The sequence below is a fragment of the Rhynchophorus ferrugineus genome, unplaced genomic scaffold (genome assembly GCF_030347505.1).
Source record: "Rhynchophorus ferrugineus isolate W39M unplaced genomic scaffold, kcgeb_rfMv2 rfM562, whole genome shotgun sequence".
Classification (NCBI taxonomy): Eukaryota; Metazoa; Arthropoda; class Insecta; order Coleoptera; family Curculionidae; genus Rhynchophorus; species Rhynchophorus ferrugineus.
The window spans coordinates 32,501-53,135 of NW_027473139.1; the positions used below are offsets into that span (position 1 = coordinate 32,501).

The 20,635-nt window shown below is 41.9% G+C and overlaps 3 non-coding genes across 3 annotated transcripts in view; all 3 read right to left on the reverse strand.

The window, feature by feature from the left end:
• LOC143206145 (large subunit ribosomal RNA) overlaps positions 1–28 on the reverse strand; it is a 4,098-nt gene extending 4,070 nt beyond the window's left edge. Inside the window, exon 1 of the ribosomal RNA XR_013008153.1 lies at positions 1–28. This exon is cut by the window's left edge and continues 4,070 nt beyond it. This is a non-coding gene — a ribosomal RNA (large subunit ribosomal RNA).
• Positions 29–446: 418 nt separating this feature from the next.
• Positions 447–601, reverse strand: LOC143206143 (5.8S ribosomal RNA). The gene has a single exon (XR_013008151.1). It is a non-coding gene; the product is annotated as a 5.8S ribosomal RNA (ribosomal RNA).
• A 708-nt stretch (positions 602–1,309) lies between these two features.
• On the reverse strand, positions 1,310–3,299 carry LOC143206144 (small subunit ribosomal RNA). The gene has a single exon (XR_013008152.1). It is a non-coding gene; the product is annotated as a small subunit ribosomal RNA (ribosomal RNA).
• Positions 3,300–20,635: the final 17,336 nt, after the last annotated feature.

Sequence of the window (20,635 nt, forward strand, 5' to 3'; positions counted from 1 at the left end):
GCGGGTAGTCTCACCTGCTCTGAGGTCGCTAGTTTAATATGCGTGGCGCTCGTAATCATCATAATAATGAAGATTAGGAGCCAATACGAAATATAAAAGTTTAGAATGGAAAAGACGCGCCGTCGAAAAACGGTGTTTTCTCCCTCGTATTCGAGAGACAACGCACCTACGATCCGACGTCGATTAAAAACTAATTTTATCGGATACGACGATCGTATTAATGGTGCGCGCACGTTTATCACAAAAACGTGCGAACGACCGTTTTAAACACGTCTCATCCCTTTCATATTCGTACGACCCGTACGAGAGAGTTAGGTCACACGTACGGGTCCGCTGTCACGTTTTAGAACGTCGCGATCGAATCGCGCTTATACGCTCAGCACGCTCAGACATTTCTCGTCGATCGCGAAGATCAAAGAAAATCCGAGCAGTCTTGAAATGAGATACGACCCTCAGCCAGGAGTGGTCCGGGTATGAGATCCCAGGACCGCAATGTGCGTTCGAAATGTCGATGTTCATGTGTCCTGCAGTTCACAAGTTGACGCGCAATTAGCTGCGTTCTTCATCGACCCACGAGCCAAGTGATCCACCGTTTAGGGTAATCTTTTTTTAAGTTAGGTTTTAAACGCATATCGAAACGTTTCTATTATAAGACGACGACGACGACGACGACGCGCGCTCACGTCATAGACAGCGCTTGCGCCCCTTTCGCAGCCGCCGTCGACTTTAAAACGCTCTTACGGTTTATTTTCGTCTTCTCCACTACACACAACGAGAGGAGCGGAGACAGACTACTCGAAATGGTGACGTTCGTTGTAAATTTTCGTCGTCTCACCTCGTACGACAACAAAAGAGCATACGCTGATCATAGTTTGGCAATATTTTCGTAAACTAAATCTCACCCTTTTGGAATGAAACAAACGAAGGGTGATAAGATTTTCGTAAACTAATCACATTACCGATCATCGTATATGTTCGTCGATATGAGGATCGAAACGTCGATTAGAAATATAATTGGCAAAATCGTTTTATTTTGCGCTCGATTTGTCCATTTATAACGAAATCCGTCGTAGGCCGACGATTATTACTCGTCGTCCTATATAACAACATCTTCATCGTATATATCTCCGCTTTCGGGCGTACATCTTTTAAAACCATATATTATAGGTACCCGAAAACAGCTACGTTGACGACGTCGAAATTCGATCGGAACTTCCGAACTTCGTAGATGGCTCTTTAACGTTCGACAATGATTTTTACAGACTTGTACGTTTACCTATTATATATATATAGGCATAACAACACACTGTAATGATCCTTCCGCAGGTTCACCTACGGAAACCTTGTTACGACTTTTACTTCCTCTAAATGATCAAGTTTGGTCATCTTTTCCTACACATCGACGACGCCGAAACGCCATCGCGTGTCGATCCGAAGACCTCACTAAATCATTCAATCGGTAGTAGCGACGGGCGGTGTGTACAAAGGGCAGGGGACGTAATCAACGCGAGCTTATGACTCGCGCTTACTGGGAATTCCTCGTTCATGGGGAACAATTGCAAGCCCCAATCCCTAGCACGAAGGAGGTTCAGCGGGTTACCCGGGCCGCTCGGCCAGGGAAGACACGCTGATTCCTTCAGTGTAGCGCGCGTGCGGCCCAGAACATCTAAGGGCATCACAGACCTGTTATTGCTCAATCTCGTGCGGCTAGAAGCCGCCTGTCCCTCTAAGAAGAATAGTTTGTACGCCGACAGTAAAAACCGCGCACGAACCGCGAAACCCGAAAGCAACGCGGCCGGCGGGCCTTTAGGATGTCAAAAAGCGCCTAGTTAGCAGGCTAGAGTCTCGTTCGTTATCGGAATTAACCAGACAAATCACTCCACCAACTAAGAACGGCCATGCACCACCACCCACCGAATCAAGAAAGAGCTCTCAATCTGTCAATCCTTCTAGTGTCAGGACCAGGTGAGGTTTCCCGTGTTGAGTCAAATTAAGCCGCAGGCTCCACTCCTGGTGGTGCCCTTCCGTCAATTCCTTTAAGTTTCAGCTTTGCAACCATACTTCCCCCGGAACCCAAAAGCTTTGGTTTCCCGGAAGCTGCCCGTCGAGTCATATTAGGGAACGTCGACGGATCGCTAGCTGGCATCGTTTAAGGTTAGAACTAGGGCGGTATCTGATCGCCTTCGAACCTCTAACTTTCGTTCTTGATCAATGAAAGCGTTTTTGGCAAATGCTTTCGCTTCTGTTCGTCTTGCGACGATCCAAGAATTTCACCTCTAACGTCGCAATACGAATGCCCCCATCCGTTCCTATTAATCATTACCTCGGGGTTCCGAAAACCAACAAAATAGAACCGAGGTCCTATTCCATTATTCCATGCATACAGTATTCAGGCGAAATTTTAGCCTGCTTTGAGCACTCTAATTTGTTCAAAGTAAACGTGCCGGCCCACCTCGACACTCAGTAAAGAGCACCGCGGCAGGATTGAGTTGGGCCGTCGTAACCACGACGCGCACAACACGCACGCCGAAACGCACGCGCGACGGCGACGCGACACGACTAAGCCCACCGGCAGGACGTCTCGCGAAAAACACGCCAGTTAACACCGCGAACGATGAACCGGCGGCGCGAGACACAAATTCGACTACGAGCTTTTTAACCGCAACAACTTTAATATACGCTATTGGAGCTGGAATTACCGCGGCTGCTGGCACCAGACTGGCCCTCCAATTGATCCTCGTTAAAGGGTTTAGAGTGTACTCATTCCGATTACGGGGCCTCGGATGAGTCCCGTATCGTTATTTTTCGTCACTACCTCCCCGTGCCGGGAGTGGGTAATTTGCGCGCCTGCTGCCTTCCTTGGATGTGGTAGCCGTTTCTCAGGCTCCCTCTCCGGAATCGAACCCTGATTCCCCGTTACCCGTTACGACCATGGTAGGCGCAGAACCTACCATCGACAGTTGATAAGGCAGACATTTGAAAGATGTGTCGCCGGTGCGAGACCGTGCGATCAGCTTAAAGTTATTCAGAGTCACCAAGTTGTACGATGACGAGCGCGAACCCGAAACCGATTGGTTTTGATCTAATAAAAGCACTCCTTCCATCTCTGGTCGGAGCTCTGTTTGCATGTATTAGCTCTAGAATTACCACAGTTATCCAAGTAATTGTGGGTACGATCTAAGGAACCATAACTGATTTAATGAGCCTTTCGCGGTTTCACCTTAATTCGGTATGTACTGAGACATGCATGGCTTAATCTTTGAGACAAGCATATGACTACTGGCAGGATCAACCAGGGAACTGTTCTTATTATTTTATCGACACGAAGCAGATAAAACAAATACAGACACAGTTTATTTTATAAGTTTGACTTATAAAGAAACGTGTGCGTAAGACGACGATATATAATATATATCGACGACTAATAAAAAGGAGGTGCATGATAGCGCGCCTAGACGACGGAAAAACCGGTCCGAGGCGCCACGCTCTTACATTTTAATATTAGTTGTCTAATAAAACAAAACGATATCATCATCTTAGACACATCTTTTGTTTTTTTTATACACAACCGATCGACTAGGCACCCAATTATCTCGATTATCGACGACGATCGTCGACTACGTCGAAAATTGGATGCCGCAAAATATCGTTCGGCGTTTATAAGACCTCGAAAAACATTCTCTCCGAACCCTTCGCTAGATAGAAATATATAAAGCGACAAGGAAACCTCGTACGAGAAACGTTTCGTGATTTTTTATTTTATTCTCGCTCGGAGAGCAGAGAGCTATCGCAAAATGTGTTGCTGTTTTATGAACGTTCCGATGAAAAACCGATACGTCCATAAAAATAATAATTCCAATCGCATATGAATCGTGGATCATCTTCTTCTAACGAAGCCGAATGTTCCCGCCGAATTCGCGATCTCGCAGTGATACCGTCGTCGTCGTCGTACGCTTCCCGATATATCGAAAAAAACCGACCAGGAAGAACAACGAAACGACGATACAAAATCGCGAGAGCGTTACGAATATATAATAACACGACGAAATACGCTTTTTATTTAGATAAATAAAAAAATACGGTTCGGATCTTATATATTAACATATAATATGTAATACCACCTTCGCTGATCAAAAGCCACTCGGTAAAAGTGTCACAGCGCCGGTCGACCCGACCCGTCGTATCCGTCTCTCGTATCGCCCCACGTAGAAGCGCACACGATTTAAGCGCGGGTCTCTCGCCAGCTATCGGAAATGTATGGGTGTTTTAGAACAGATCGTTTATACGGACGTTGCGCAAATTTTTCGTTTTTACGTCTGCCCGTTCTCGTTATTATCGGAATGTTCCGATGAATAAACTTTAGCTTTAGACAACGTGAACTTCTAAAGCAATAATTTTAACCTCTCGTGTTAATACGTCCTCAGGCCGTTTCTAGACTGCCGATCACGTTCTTTAAAAGTCGGAAAATTCCGATCCATAAAATTATGCTAGTAGAATGTAAAGATCCTTCATAGGATGGATACTGTCACATATCGATACGGCGATCGGAGTAAAACTGTTCTCACGTATTTCAGGACATTTTAGGTTGTTACGTCGGCCCGTTCGTTATTATCGGTATATACCTATGAATAAATGTTTTGCTTGTAGAACGTAAGATTCCAAAAGAATGATTCGCCGAAACGATGGTGCACCCTTACGATCGGATATTTGCCGCTTATTGGCCATTTTCTATAATTCATCCGTTAGATATCGTTTATCGACTACGGATAAGGTTTTCCGATATCAGAATGTTCCTAAGGATGATTCGAAAGTGATTTGAACGAAGAATTTGATAGAATGAATCCTTTATTTATCCATTGAGTACAGGGTACGGTAGTGTCTGCGGGGTCAGCTAATATATTATATTTCTCTCTCGACGTAATGGTAACTCGAAGTCCGAACCGCGCTCATGAAGCTCGGTTTCAATCCAATCCATGTTGGTCGGTTCCTCGAGAGGAACGCCGTATCTTCGCGGTCGACCGCCTAATGAATCAGGTGGTAAAAGTCCAAGCCCAGCGCGGCAACGGCAGGCGCGTTCAACGTTTTAACTGCCAATTCTACGGTCATTCATCGGCCAACTGTAAAGCCACTCCGGCCTACGTCAAGTCCCAAAGACAGAAATTCCCCGCCGAAATGCACCAACTGTTGAGAACCATACACCGCAAATTACTCGGGATGCAAGTGCCGACCTACTCCAAAAACAACCAAACCCAAAAGACCAATTCCTCCCCCCACTCATGTACGGGGAACTCAAGATAACAGTCGTCTGGCTGGTCTGGATTCCACTAGAACACGAACCCGATCTCCATTGGCGAAATACTCTTCGGAACATATTCAGATGACCAAGGAGATTTTCAGGCCATTTTCAACGCCATCAACCACACAGCTATTGGAAGAATTACTATCGGCCGGGATAATAGATGAGTTGGAACTTGGGCTTATTGCTCCAAGCGAACCAACTCACTACTCCTCCAATCGACCGACAATAATTGACTTTTTTATCTATCAAAATTCGAATCAAGCCTCTGACCTGCAAGTACTCCAAGATATCGATTCTGACCACAGGCCTATCCTCCTCACCCACCATCAGCGATTTTCCACTGAGTTCCACTGTCCCCAAGCAAGGTCAACCTAGTAAACGAAAAAAAAAGTATCTTCTCTTTGACGATCCTCATTATATTAGGACGATAGTTCCATTCTAAATTCTTGATTAATTACAGTTCCTATTTGTTCATTTCGAGACGTTCCCGTGATTAATACTTATCGTGTAGAAATTAGCCACAATCCACAATTAGCCACAGTTAGGAAAAATAAATTAATTATCATATAGTCATAAACGTAATAAAAATGAATACACATATTTTCGAAGTCACTCCAGAAATACTTTACCTTATTTTTAAATAACAATCTCGGGCCGTACCATTTTTACAAAACTTATTCTATATACTTACTATATAACAGATTATAATGATATAATATAATTCAATACAATAACTACAATATATATATATATATCTGAAAATTCTGTTTTTATAAAATGTCAGCTACTGTTTAACATTTCATTTTTTAAAATGTATATCCAATTGTGGTTCTGAAAAGAACCGATTTTGCAGGTAAGTAGTATATTGAAACACACATAGGTATGTGAATTAATTTACTTAGAACTGGTATATTTGGTGACTGCTTTGGTACCTTCGCTAACGGCGTGCTTAGCCAACTCACCGGGTAACAATAACCTAACGGCGGTTTGGATTTCTCTGCTCGTGATCGTTGATCTCTTATTGTAATGGGCGAGACGCGACGCTTCGGCGGCTATCCTTTCGAATATATCGTTCACGAAAGAATTCATGATCGACATGGCCTTGCTGGAGATACCCGTATCGGGATGAACCTGCTTTAAAACTTTGTATATGTAAATCGCATAGCTTTCCTTCCTCCTGCGCTTCTTTTTCTTGTCGCTCTTAGAGATATTTTTCTGGGCTTTTCCGGCTTTCTTGGCCGCCTTACCGCTTGTCTTCGGTGGCATTTCGAAATAAAAATCCCGACGTCTCACGTACCTCAAAGAGTACTTAACTAAAAAAATGCCTTTAATTCTAGAACTTATAACATTCGAAGGAACACTTCTAAGCCCCGCCCATAGCCCGAGTTAGAGTCTGATTGGTCGCGTATGATATAACGAGTTTGGCTCGCGGACAAAATTCCAGGCCGATCTGTAAGAAATTTCCAGTACCGTTTTTGATTTAAAGGTGAGCAGTATCTAACAACGATCGAGATTAACATGTCCGGACGTGGTAAAGGCGGAAAAGTGAAGGGAAAGGCGAAGTCTCGTTCCAATCGTGCGGGATTACAATTTCCTGTCGGTCGTATTCACCGACTTCTAAGGAAAGGAAATTATGCCGAACGCGTAGGGGCCGGTGCTCCCGTTTACTTAGCTGCCGTAATGGAATATCTGGCGGCCGAAGTTCTCGAGTTGGCGGGTAACGCCGCTAGAGACAACAAGAAAACAAGGATTATCCCTAGGCATTTACAATTGGCCATCAGAAACGACGAGGAATTGAATAAACTGTTATCTGGCGTTACTATTGCCCAGGGCGGCGTCTTGCCTAACATTCAAGCAGTATTATTGCCTAAAAAGACAGACAGCAAAACCAAATAGATAACGCAAACCGTTTAAAGTTTTGCATACGCCCTTTAATATCGGTCCTTTTCAGGGCCAACAAAATCGTATAAAAAAGAAGTTAGAATACGCGTTCTTATTAAAGAATAAATATTAACTAGAAAATTTATAAATAATCTGATCTGTACTGAATATTCCTTTATTACTGTTTTAGAGTATCGATCGATCGGTTCCCTAATTAGTTACGGCTCTATCTAGAAAATAATCATTTAAGTAATAATAAGATAATAAATAAATTATATAAATATTCTTTCTTTTATAAAGTTATATTGTGGTTCTGAAAAGAACCGTTTTTTTTCTATTAAAAAAATACGGTCTTGGACGAACGTATTTTTTAGGGAAGTCGTAGCACGTCCAGGAGTGTCGGGATATTTGTAATTTTCAACTCCGTGTCTTCTTGATCTGACGATGAAATGTGTCGCCTGTTTAATATATCGTCATACGTAGTAGAAATAGTTTTATTTCTTTTTCTTTGGTGATACTGGTTTTTTAGTTTTCGCACCTTCACCAGCGGCAACACGAACAGTTGAGGTCGTCGTCTTAGCACTTTTCGGTTTAGGCGCCTTGGGCTTTTTCGTAGGTCCGGCTTTATTAGATTTTTTCGCTTTGGAAGGCGATTTCGGGGATCTTGCGGCCGTGTTGCTTTTTGCTGCTTTCGAAGATGAACTATTAGCGGCGGCATTGGAAGCGGACGTAGTCGTGGCGGCGGTAGATTTCTTTCCTGTTTTCTTTTCGACGGCTTTTTTGGCAGAAGCTTTTTTCTCGGCCAAAGTTGCAGATTCACCTTTCTTACTTTTAGCTGTGGTTTTCTTAGTTGAGGCGGAGGCGGCGGTCGTCTTTTTTTCCGTTTTCTCTGAGGTTTTTTTGGCAGACGCTTTTTTACCACCGGCTGTCGTAGCTGTCGCGGCACCTCCTACTGGTTTTCGTTTATTTTTCTGTCCGGTTTTGGCAGTGGCCGTTTTTCTTTTCTTCGTACCTGCGGCTGTCGTACCTCCTGCTTTACGTGCCGAAGCCGCTAATTTAAATGATCCGGAAGCTCCTTTGCCCTTCGTTTGTACCAAAACACCCGAAGCGATCCACGTCTTTATATATTTCTTTATAAAGGGCGATAATTTGTCAGCATCCACTTTGTAATTGGCCGCTATGTATTTTTTAATAGCTCTGAAGGAAGTTCCGCCTTTCTCTTTCAATCCTTTAATTGCACTCGTTACCATATCAGCGATCGGAGGATGACTAACTTTCGATTTAGAACTCTTCGCCTTGCTCGAAGTGGATTTTTCTTTCTTCCCTCCTGCAGACGAACCTGCGCTACCGGCTGTAGCTGATGCGGCTCCCGTAGCCGACACCGAAGATGAATTCGACCCGGCCGGTGTGCCTGTTGACGATGCGTTAACAACGGCGGCGGAATTTCCTCCACTCCCTTGATTCGACGAAGGAGAAACCGCTTGTCCGCTAATATCGACGTCCGACATTCTGATATAATTTCTTAATTTTCTTATAAGAACGTTCTAATCACGATTCGTTTGACAAAGTTACGTACGTGCGTATGCTTCTCGTTCGCGTATTTTAACTGTCTGGCGGTCGCTCTCATTTAATGCGTACCCTATATGATATGAGCCGAACGGAGGACTGAACGGTCGAGCGCGAACGACGTTCCATATTCCGGCTTCGTCGAAACGTTCATCGAGCTTGGAACCGTTTACTTATTTCTCATATTAAATACATAAATCCTTTAGAATATCATACGATTTATGTTCGAGGCGTTAAAAGATAAAACGTAGTAGAAGTAGCAAACTTTACCAATAAATTTTACGTTGACTATCGTCTTAGAAGGAAGCACAAAATCAAGCGTTGCTCTCGATTCCGTCGAAACTACCAATTTACATTCGAGTTATAGACTTTCGGTTATAACTATGAAAATATATCTTTTCAAATCTACGTCCCCCGATATATCGTCTTTTGATATAAATGCAATTCCGTACAGATCTAATGCTATTATTGGAGAAACGAGACATATTATTCCTAATTGATGCGGTACAGATTGTTCGTTGTCCAAAACGAATCTATATCGAAACGTACCGTTGTCGAATTAACTGTAAGAAAACAATGACATGAAAATTAACCGATCCTATACTAATATACTTCTTATTTAACGGTTTCTTAACACCATCCGAACTCTGGGTTACAATCGAACGTATCGGGTGAGCAACGATATCGAGACGTCTATAAGAATATCGTGTCAAACCCTTCTGTATCGATACAATGCTCATATATATTATAGTATATTTTGCTTCTTTAGTTGAAATCTGTTTTCATAAATAGTTATCTAAAGTCAATAAATACATGGAACGCGATCTCCATACATACGTGCGTAGAACTACCGTACCTTCTTTGAAATCTTAAGGATTCTCCAAGCTCATCGACGCGAAGTTTATCTCGGAGTATTTTCTCTCTAAAGGAAAACTATATTAAAGCTTCAACGAAGATTCGGTATTCGATTGTTCACCATCATTTACATTCTTGTCATTAACCTAACATTTATTATGAAATCTTATTTTAAACTTTATCTATCTTTTTATATTACGATCGTCTATTATAATGCAGTATATTTGTTACTTTACAAGTAAATCTTAGATGAAAGGAGCAGATATTTAATAAAATTTAACGTCATCTTAGTCCATTTTCGAATAATAAATTTCTTTTTTTATGCTAGTAAATTTGTGGCTCTGAAAAGAACCGTTGTTTTCTTTAGTTGAATAGATACGTTGTTCTGTTTTAATTGGTCAGCATATATAATACTTTATTTAACCGCCAAATCCGTATAGGGTTCGTCCTTGGCGTTTGAGGGCGTATACTACATCCATGGCAGTAACGGTTTTCCTTTTGGCGTGTTCGGTATAAGTGACGGCGTCTCTGATAACGTTTTCCAAAAATACTTTTAATACACCTCTGGTTTCTTCATAAATTAGACCGGATATACGTTTAACTCCACCCCGCCTAGCCAATCTTCTGATGGCGGGTTTCGTAATACCTTGGATATTATCACGAAGCACTTTACGATGCCGCTTAGCGCCTCCTTTTCCCAAACCTTTACCACCTTTACCTCTGCCCGTCATGATTTATTCAATTTAGTATTAAAAGAAAGCAAATTTATAATCGAATTGTGCAGCGTACACCTCGAATACTACGGGTAACTATTTCAATTTCAAATCCTACCATGGGTTTTGTTGAGTTCGAATCGGGTCCCGCCCACAGATGCTAGCCGGACCAATCAGAATATCTTCACACATTATTAAAAAGGGAGATTTCTTTGACACCTTCGATCAGTTTCCAAAAGTTCGTTGGTGCTTGCGCTTGTAATTCTTCCTACACGTTTGAAGTCAGACCCGTTTAGACGATGGCTCGTACCAAGCAAACTGCTCGAAAATCAACCGGAGGTAAGGCTCCCAGAAAACAATTGGCTACTAAAGCAGCCAGGAAAAGCGCTCCCGCTACCGGTGGTGTTAAAAAACCGCATCGTTACAGACCCGGTACGGTCGCTCTAAGAGAAATCCGACGCTATCAGAAGAGTACCGAATTATTGATTAGGAAATTGCCTTTCCAACGATTGGTTCGCGAAATCGCTCAGGATTTCAAGACCGATTTACGTTTCCAAAGTTCGGCAGTGATGGCTTTGCAAGAAGCTAGCGAGGCCTATTTGGTTGGTCTCTTTGAAGACACCAATTTGTGTGCGATCCATGCTAAACGAGTAACTATCATGCCTAAGGACATTCAATTAGCCAGACGCATTAGAGGCGAACGTGCATAAATGCTACGGCTGTCCTATATTAAGGTCGTTTTTTGTATTTATATGAAAAAAAAAGGTTCTTCTCAGAACCACCAACTTCTATTAGAAAAAAGAGACATTGATATTTTTTCCGTTTATATGACGCTTTAGTTATAATATTTGTGAATTGAATTTAGAATATTATGCTCACAAATATATTGTGAATATTGAGGAATCCTTAGTAATAAGGTGTGAACACCTGCTGGATTGACTTGAAGTTTATATCACGATAAGAAAGGGGTATCACATATACTGTTATTATGTTACCGTAAAGGAATGAATATATAAAATAAAATATTTTTTTCTGGATATTTTAACATTTTTATGAACGATTACTATATTTTAATTTATTTGACTTCGTATATATCCTATCTTCTTAACAATAGTTTATTTCTTTTTTTCTTCTTTAAACATTTTGGGGCTCTGAAAAGAGCCGTTTTCCACCCTTCATATTATTATGATCACCTTCAAAATAATATATTTCGTTTACTTAGAACTGGTATATTTAGTGACAGCTTTGGTACCTTCGCTAACGGCATGCTTAGCCAATTCACCGGGTAACAATAACCTAACGGCGGTTTGGATTTCTCTGCTCGTGATGGTCGATCTTTTATTGTAATGGGCGAGGCGCGACGCTTCGGCGGCTATCCTTTCGAATATATCGTTCACGAAAGAATTCATAATCGACATGGCCTTGCTGGAAATACCCGTATCGGGATGAACCTGCTTTAAAACTTTGTATATGTAAATCGCGTAGCTTTCCTTCCTCCTACGCTTTTTTTTCTTATCGCTCTTAGAAATGTTTTTCTGGGCTTTTCCAGCCTTTTTTGCCGCTTTACCGCTTGTCTTCGGTGGCATTTTAAACGAATGAGATTCGCGACCTACCCATACAGCAAAAGATAAAAGACTAAACCGAAATATACCTATAGTCGTTTAATTATTTGATAAATGACGCTACACTTCTAAGCTCCGCCCATTCTTGGCGTTATGTCGTAGAAAGCTCTGATTGGTCGAGTAGGAAACGTACTAGTGTTTTGAGAAGTTGCCGAATAAAAGCTATTCGCTGGACAGTTCACTGCCAGTTGTTCATTCGTTGTCGAAAGGACGTGAGCGTTGTCGCCATTAGTTTTTCGGTTATTTTTAGTTTAAAAAAGTTAGCAATACAATGTCTGGACGTGGTAAGGGTGGAAAAGTGAAGGGAAAGGCGAAATCTCGTTCCAACCGAGCGGGATTACAATTTCCTGTTGGCCGTATTCACCGGCTTTTAAGGAAAGGAAATTATGCCGAACGCGTAGGGGCCGGTGCTCCCGTCTACTTAGCTGCCGTAATGGAATATTTGGCGGCCGAAGTTCTCGAGTTGGCAGGTAACGCCGCTAGAGACAACAAGAAAACAAGGATTATCCCTAGGCATTTACAATTGGCCATCAGAAATGACGAAGAACTGAACAAACTCCTCTCCGGTGTTACTATAGCCCAGGGCGGCGTTCTACCAAACATCCAGGCCGTATTGTTACCGAAAAAAACAGATAGTAAAACCAAATAAGTTACATGAGCCTTAGGGTTTTTGTGTCGTACAAAAACCTTTTAACTATCGGTCCTTTTCAGGACCACCAAAATAATAAAACAAAAAAAGAACTTAAAATTAAAACTCATATTATGACTTGCACTTACTAATTATTTAAAATATTCTAATAAACAGTTTAAGTACTTTAAAGATTGTTTTTTGGGTGTGTAAGATAAATTAAGAGACATTCCAATACCAATAATTATCGTTTTATTAAACAACAATTAAGTCGAAATAATATGAAGGATTTATTTCTAGCGGTTCTCCTTTAGTAAAATCGAACCGTATTATAACATCGCGCCTTGTATATAATCTATGTAATTAACGATGAATTTAAGGGGCGGTCTATTTATTAAGTATAGAGTTTTGGAATCCAAACCCTCAAATAATTAGGGCCAGTTATACTTAAATTATTATTTTAAATAAAATTATGATGATTGTAATGATTGAAAGATTATCCTTAAATCCTAATAGAGCTTCCGTTTTTTAAATATCGATAAATTTGTGGTTCTGAAAAGAACCGTTGTTTAATTTTTCTAAAATTAATTTTGAGGGTCACATTTCACGTTAGTTCGCGAATAAAATGTGACTTAACCTCCAAACCCGTATAATGTACGTCCTTGACGTTTCAAGGCGTATACTACATCCATTGCGGTAACGGTTTTTCTTTTGGCGTGTTCGGTATATGTAACGGCATCTCTGATGACGTTTTCCAAAAACACTTTTAAAACACCTCTGGTCTCTTCGTAAATCAGACCAGATATACGTTTTACGCCGCCTCGTCTAGCCAATCTTCTAATGGCGGGCTTCGTAATACCTTGGATATTATCACGAAGCACTTTACGATGCCGCTTGGCTCCTCCTTTTCCCAAACCTTTACCACCTTTACCTCTGCCGGTCATCTTTTATCGAACCTAATACAAAAAAAATAAATGATCTCGAATAAGTAGCGCGCTCACAACACGAGTGCTACGGACAACTGTTGTCGATTACATTCAATCAGCCCGGTTTTGTAGACTTAGGATTGAGTTCCGCCCACTGGCACAAAACGGACCAATCAGATTAGATAACATGTTATAAAAAGGACTCTCTGATTTTATGACCGAATCAGTCCGAAAGGGGTCGCCGTCGTTTGCGTTTGTTAATTTTTCTCATTACCTCTATTTTAAAAATATGGCTCGTACCAAGCAAACTGCGCGAAAATCAACAGGAGGTAAAGCTCCTAGGAAACAATTGGCTACCAAAGCGGCCAGGAAAAGCGCTCCAGCTACCGGTGGCGTTAAGAAACCACATCGCTACCGACCTGGGACGGTCGCTTTGCGGGAGATTCGTCGTTATCAAAAGAGCACCGAATTATTGATTAGGAAATTACCTTTTCAACGATTGGTTCGCGAAATCGCTCAAGATTTCAAGACCGATTTACGTTTTCAAAGTTCGGCGGTAATGGCTTTACAAGAGGCCAGCGAAGCTTATTTAGTTGGCCTTTTTGAGGATACTAATTTATGTGCGATACATGCAAAGCGAGTAACCATCATGCCCAAGGATATTCAGCTAGCCAGACGTATCAGAGGCGAACGTGCCTAAACTTTATTTTCTATCATTTATAATACTCTACTTATATTCGTATTTTGCAACAAAAAAAAAACGGTTCTTTTCAGAACCACCTAAATTTAATCAAAGAAAAAGAAGATAATTCAATTAATATTCTTTTATCGATATTTATATAAACCACTAAAAGAGTTATGGATTTTTATCTCAGAGTTATATTCGACTACATGTTAGTAATTAATAACAGTCGGTGTACTTATACGCATTGTTTTTAAAAACTAAAGAAAAAATAATGTAATCACTAATAACCAAAGAATAATAATATACTGTTGATAACAAAATTTGTATTTCAATATTGGATACTACAGCTGTATAATATATAAAATTAATTTTTTTAAGATTATTTCTTTTTTTATTTATCTAAATTGTGGCTCTGAAAAGAACCGTTTTCTCCTTTATGATATTCAAGGCTTATGGTTTACTTAGAACTGGTATATTTAGTGACGGCTTTGGTACCTTCACTAACGGCGTGCTTAGCCAATTCACCGGGCAGCAATAATCGCACGGCAGTTTGGATTTCTCTGCTTGTGATAGTAGATCTTTTATTGTAATGAGCGAGACGGGACGCTTCGGCGGCTATCCTTTCGAATATATCGTTCACGAAAGAATTCATGATCGACATGGCCTTGCTGGAGATACCCGTATCGGGATGAACTTGCTTTAAAACTTTGTAAATGTAGATCGCGTAGCTTTCCTTCCTCTTGCGTTTCTTTTTCTTGTCACTTTTGGAGATATTTTTCTGAGCCTTACCGGCCTTTTTGGCCGCCTTACCGCTTGTTTTCGGAGGCATTTCGAAATAAATATTACGATATTAAAGGAACCACGAAAAGTACTAGACTAAAACAAATTTCAGGAATCCTTAGAATTTATAGGCTCCTTAAATACACTCCTAAGCCCCGCCTATTATCTGAGTTAGCCTTTCATTGGTCGCGTACGAGATCATGCGTTCGGCTTACGAACAAAATTCGTTGCTAGTATGTTGACAGTTTTAGTACAGATTTCAACTCTAAGGCGAGCGAGTTCTAGAAGCAATCGATAGTAAAATGTCCGGACGTGGTAAAGGCGGAAAAGTGAAGGGAAAGGCGAAGTCTCGTTCTAACCGAGCGGGATTACAATTCCCTGTCGGTCGTATTCACAGACTTTTAAGGAAAGGGAATTATGCCGAACGCGTAGGGGCCGGTGCTCCCGTCTACTTAGCTGCCGTAATGGAATATCTGGCAGCCGAGGTTCTCGAATTGGCGGGTAACGCCGCTAGAGATAACAAGAAAACCAGGATTATCCCTAGGCATTTGCAATTGGCCATCAGAAACGACGAAGAATTGAACAAACTCCTATCCGGAGTTACTATAGCCCAGGGCGGCGTTCTGCCAAATATCCAAGCTGTATTGTTACCTAAAAAGACAGATAGCAAAACTAAATAAAACGAATGTAACCTATTTTATCATCAAATATCGGTCCTTTTCAGGACCACCAAGACAGCTGAAAAAGAGAATTTTATTATTTTAGCTTAAGTAGTAAAATAACAGGCATAAGTTTTAATTTTGAGAGGTTTTGTGATATACGACAGAGTTACGACGATATTTTATAGATCGCAATACTTTTGACAATACCTTTCTCTGAATCTTCGTGCATGCAGTCTCTTCTTAATGAGAGTATTGAACAATATCCATTTTATTGTATCGATATCGTATCTTTCTAATTTCTCATTCATTTCATTAATTATTTCCTAATTGTTATGATCGGATTTGCAAAGATTAGGATTTCTGTATATCGAACCGGTACATGTCAGCTGTATTTATGAGGTTATGTTATTTGTTCTTAGAATTTGATGTGATCAATTGAAAATGAGATGAAAGTTGCTTTAATTTATCGTTTCGGACCGACTATTAGTGCCGTGTCATCGTTTGGAGATTACTATGGAACATAATTGTGCGACGAGTTATGATAGACTGTCATTTATTGTTGCGACTGGATTTGGTGGTCTCCAGCTATATATGCGTTTATTATTTATAATTGTCGATCCGATTCACTACCTACTAATTCTATATTGTGAATTTTTAGTTTAATGATCATGTCCTTACTGTTGGACCAACACCCCACTTGGATGCATTGGTACGATGACTGTCTCCGTAGGAAGGCCATGCATGACAGTCAACCCATGTATTTCTTTTCATTAGGGTAGTTTATACAGTAAGTGTCTATTTATTGACTATAGGGTACCAATTAGTTACTTCGTATGGTTACCTTTAAGGTAATTGAATGATATTGTTGCTTTTAGTGAGCAACTAAATGACATTGAGAGATTTGACCGGATGTTAGTTTGAAGATGTTTATATATTCCATGCAACAATCTTTCGCTTATTCCGAGTTGCTGCGGTTATACACAGTTACTGACTTGCCCCTTGACATCCTCTCGGATGTGCACTTCCTTTGAGGATTATCCGTGATGACCTGTATTGCCTTATATAATTAGCATTTTTGAGTAAGTTTGAAATCTAGGTGAGAGTGCCGTTTATGTATGTATATGTTTGTTAATCTAGTGATTTATCATAGGTTACTTATTGTTGTTATTGCAATTTAGGTTAGATTGTTTCGAAGAGCCTTCCTTGATGTGAATATATCTCTTCCTTTGTTTCGACTGTGGGTGAATTCTGATGCTTAGCTAAGGATATTTTATATCATATTCTATTTATATCATTAATTTAGAATAGAATAGAATATAATATAATACAATTTTCAAAGATTTTTAATGATATTCTTGACAATTTTACGCTTCTCTATATTTGAAAATCCTATTCTTTGATTGTCTTGGTTCTCGCTAGATGGCGCGCGCCGCCTGATTTCTTTCTCTACTTTATGTCGTTGGATATTGTTTTCGTCTCTCATTCATTAGAATTGACGTACACGCATTGGAGGTTATGTCTTCGTTCTGTTTAAACGTTTTGTTTATTTTATTTTGTTATTGTTGTGTTTTTAGGTTTTCTTATGGATTAGACCGATCTTATGTGATTTGTCGACCTGTGACTTGTTTGTTTTACCCCCTCGCACCACTTGGAGGTTATGTCGGACACCATCTGTGTCACTAGATTGTACTTTTGTATGAATATTTCGTATTATTTCAGGGTGAATTTGACGCCGTAGATATGTTTTGATATTGTTTAACCACTTTTATTTCATTTTATTTTGTTGCTAGTCACCTTCCAATTAAGATACCAGCGGTGTATTTACATTTTTTGTATTTTTTAGGTTATCCGTGTCCAGTTCCCCTGACAGAACTGGTAGAGCCGACCGTGATCAATCTGGAAATCACATGTCCGAAGCTATCCACATCAACCTGCGGTTCCTCTGCACTTGATGACCGAACGCCAACAGGCCAGGATTCTACCTTTGCTTAAGTACTTTCGGATATGTTGAATACTACATTTGTTTATATTAGACTTATCTGCTCGAAGTTTATTAGTTAGATGACTTATATGTTTGATTTGCAAGGTATGAGGTCTATTGAGATAGCGACCCCGTAGGACGGTGCAGTAACTTCGTGATTGTGTTTCATATTGTTCAATCATTCCTAATGCCAATCATCCTCCCATCGGAATATCAATAGTCTAGTTATGATTTTTAATGTTTTAGGTTAGGGAGTCTTGGCAGAGTTGACGGAACTGGCCGTGTCCGAGTGGTGGAATGGACAAAGCACCCTGGGACCATTGCTACTATGAGTTTGCCAATTTTCCACACTACAAGATGAGCATTATTTGTCTTTCTCTATGATTAGGACTATCGCTGAAACAGTAGTCCTAGCAAGTCCTACTCCCCAAGCGGAGAGAAGTTAGGGGGGCAGTAGGAATCTCGTTAATCCATGCACGCGCCTTCCTGATATGTTCGGGCATAGGCTGCGGTTGTCAAGGCGGTGGTAGTTAGTCCCGCCGTTTACCCGCGCTCGGCATCTCGATCCTTCTCTGAACGGATGCGAACGCGATCTGCTGAGCTGGTCTTTCCTGCGTAAGTATATGGACATTTTGAAATGTAGACTATCTGTCTATGGCTCTGGTGCTTGTTAAAACTCCGAGCTGGTCTTTCCTGCGTAAGTATCGGGGACGGTTCACGTACGGGTCTCCGAGCGCCTGTTCGGTTCCGTCGCGGCAGTATTGCGTAAAATTTTAGATAAGGACAGTGGGAATCTCGTTAATCCATGCACGCGCCTTCCTGATATGTTCGGGCATAGGCTGCGGTTGTCAAGGTGGTGGTAGTTAGTCCCGCCGTTTACCCGCGCTCGGCATCTCGATCCTTCTCTGAACGGATCCGAACGCGATCTGCTGAGCTGGTCTTTCCTGCGTAAGTATATGGACATTTTGAAATGTAGACTATCTGTCTATGGCTCTGGTGCTTGTTAAAGCTCCGAGCTGGTCTTTCCTGCGTAAGTATCGGGGACGGTTCACGTACGGGTCTCCGAGCGCCTGTTCGGTTCCGTCGCGGCAGTATTGCGTAAAATTTTAGATAAGGACAGTGGGAATCTCGTTAATCCATGCACGCGCCTTCCTGATATGTTCGGGCATAGGCTGCGGTTGTCAAGGTGGTGGTAGTTAGTCCCGCCGTTTACCCGCGCTCGGCATCTCGATCCTTCTCTGAACGGATCCGAACGCGATCTTAGTTAGGGACATTTTGAAATGTAGACCATGAGTCTATGGCTCAGGTGCTTGTTAAAGGTCTGAGCTGGTCTTTCCTGCGTAAGTATATGGACATTTTGAAATGTAGACTATCTGTCTATGGCTCTGGTGCTTGTTAAAGCTCCGAGCTGGTCTTTCCTGCGTAAGTATCGGGGACGGTTCACGTACGGGTCTCCGAGCGCCTGTTCGGTTCCGTCGCGGCCGTATTACGTAAAATTTTAGATAAGGACAGTGGGAATCTCGTTAATCCATGCACGCGCCTTCCTGATATGTTCGGGCATAGGCTGCGGTTGTCAAGGTGGTGGTAGTTAGTCCCGCCGTTTACCCGCGCTCGGCATCTCGATCCTTCTCTGAACGGATCCGAACGCGATCTTAGTTAGGGACATTTTGAAATGTAGACCATGAGTCTATGGCTCTGGTGCTTGTTAAAGGTCTGAGCTGGTCTTTCCTGCGTAAGTATATGGACATTTTGAAATGTAGACTATCTGTCTATGGCTCTGGTGCTTGTTAAAGCTCCGAGCTGGTCTTTCCTGCGTAAGTATCGGGAACGGTTCACGTACGGGTCTCCGAGCGCCTGTTCGGTTCCGTCGCGGCAGTATTGCGTAAAATTTTAGATAAGGACAGTGGGAATCTCGTTAATCCATGCACGCGCCTTCCTGATATGTTCGGGCATAGGCTGCGGTTGTCAAGGTGGTGGTAGTTAGTCCCGCCGTTTACCCGCGCTCGGCATCTCGATCCTTCTCTGAACGGATCCGAACGCGATCTTAGTTAGGGACATTTTGAATTGTAGACCATGAGTCTATGGCTCTGGTGCTTGTTAAAGGTCTGAGCTGGTCTTTCCTGCGTAAGTATATGGACATTTTGAAATGTAGACTATCTGTCTATGGCTCTGGTGCTTGTTAAAGCTCCGAGCTGGTCTTTCCTGCGTAAGTATCGGGGACGGTTCACGTACGGGTCTCCGAGCGCCTGTTCGGTTCCGTCGCGGCCGTATTGCGTAAAATTTTAGATAAGGACAGTGGGAATCTCGTTAATCCATGCACGCGCCTTCCTGATATGTTCGGGCATAGGCTGCGGTTGTCAAGGTGGTGGTAGTTAGTCCCGCCGTTTACCCGCGCTCGGCATCTCGATCCTTCTCTGAACGGATCCGAACGCGATCTTAGTTAGGGACATTTTGAAATGTAGACCATGAGTCTATGGCTCTGGTGCTTGTTAAAGGTCTGAGCTGGTCTTTCCTGCGTAAGTATATGGACATTTTGAAATGTAGACTATCTGTCTATGGCTCTGGTGCTTGTTAAAGCTCCGAGCTGGTCTTTCCTGCGTAAGTATCGGGGACGGTTCACGTACGGGTCTCCGAGCGCCTGTTCGGTTCCGTCGCGGCAGTATTGCGTAAAATTTTAGATAAGGACAGTGGGAATCTCGTTAATCCATGCACGCGCCTTCCTGATATGTTCGGGCATAGGCTGCGGTTGTCAAGGTGGTGGTAGTTAGTCCCGCCGTTTACCCGCGCTCGGCATCTCGATCCTTCTCTGAACGGATCCGAACGCGATCTTAGTTAGGGACATTTTGAAATGTAGACCATGAGTCTATGGCTCTGGTGCTTGTTAAAGGTCTGAGCTGGTCTTTCCTGCGTAAGTATATGGACATTTTGAAATGTAGACTATCTGTCTATGGCTCTGGTGCTTGTTAAAGCTCCGAGCTGGTCTTTCCTGCGTAAGTATCGGGGACGGTTCACGTACGGGTCTCCGAGCGCCTGTTCG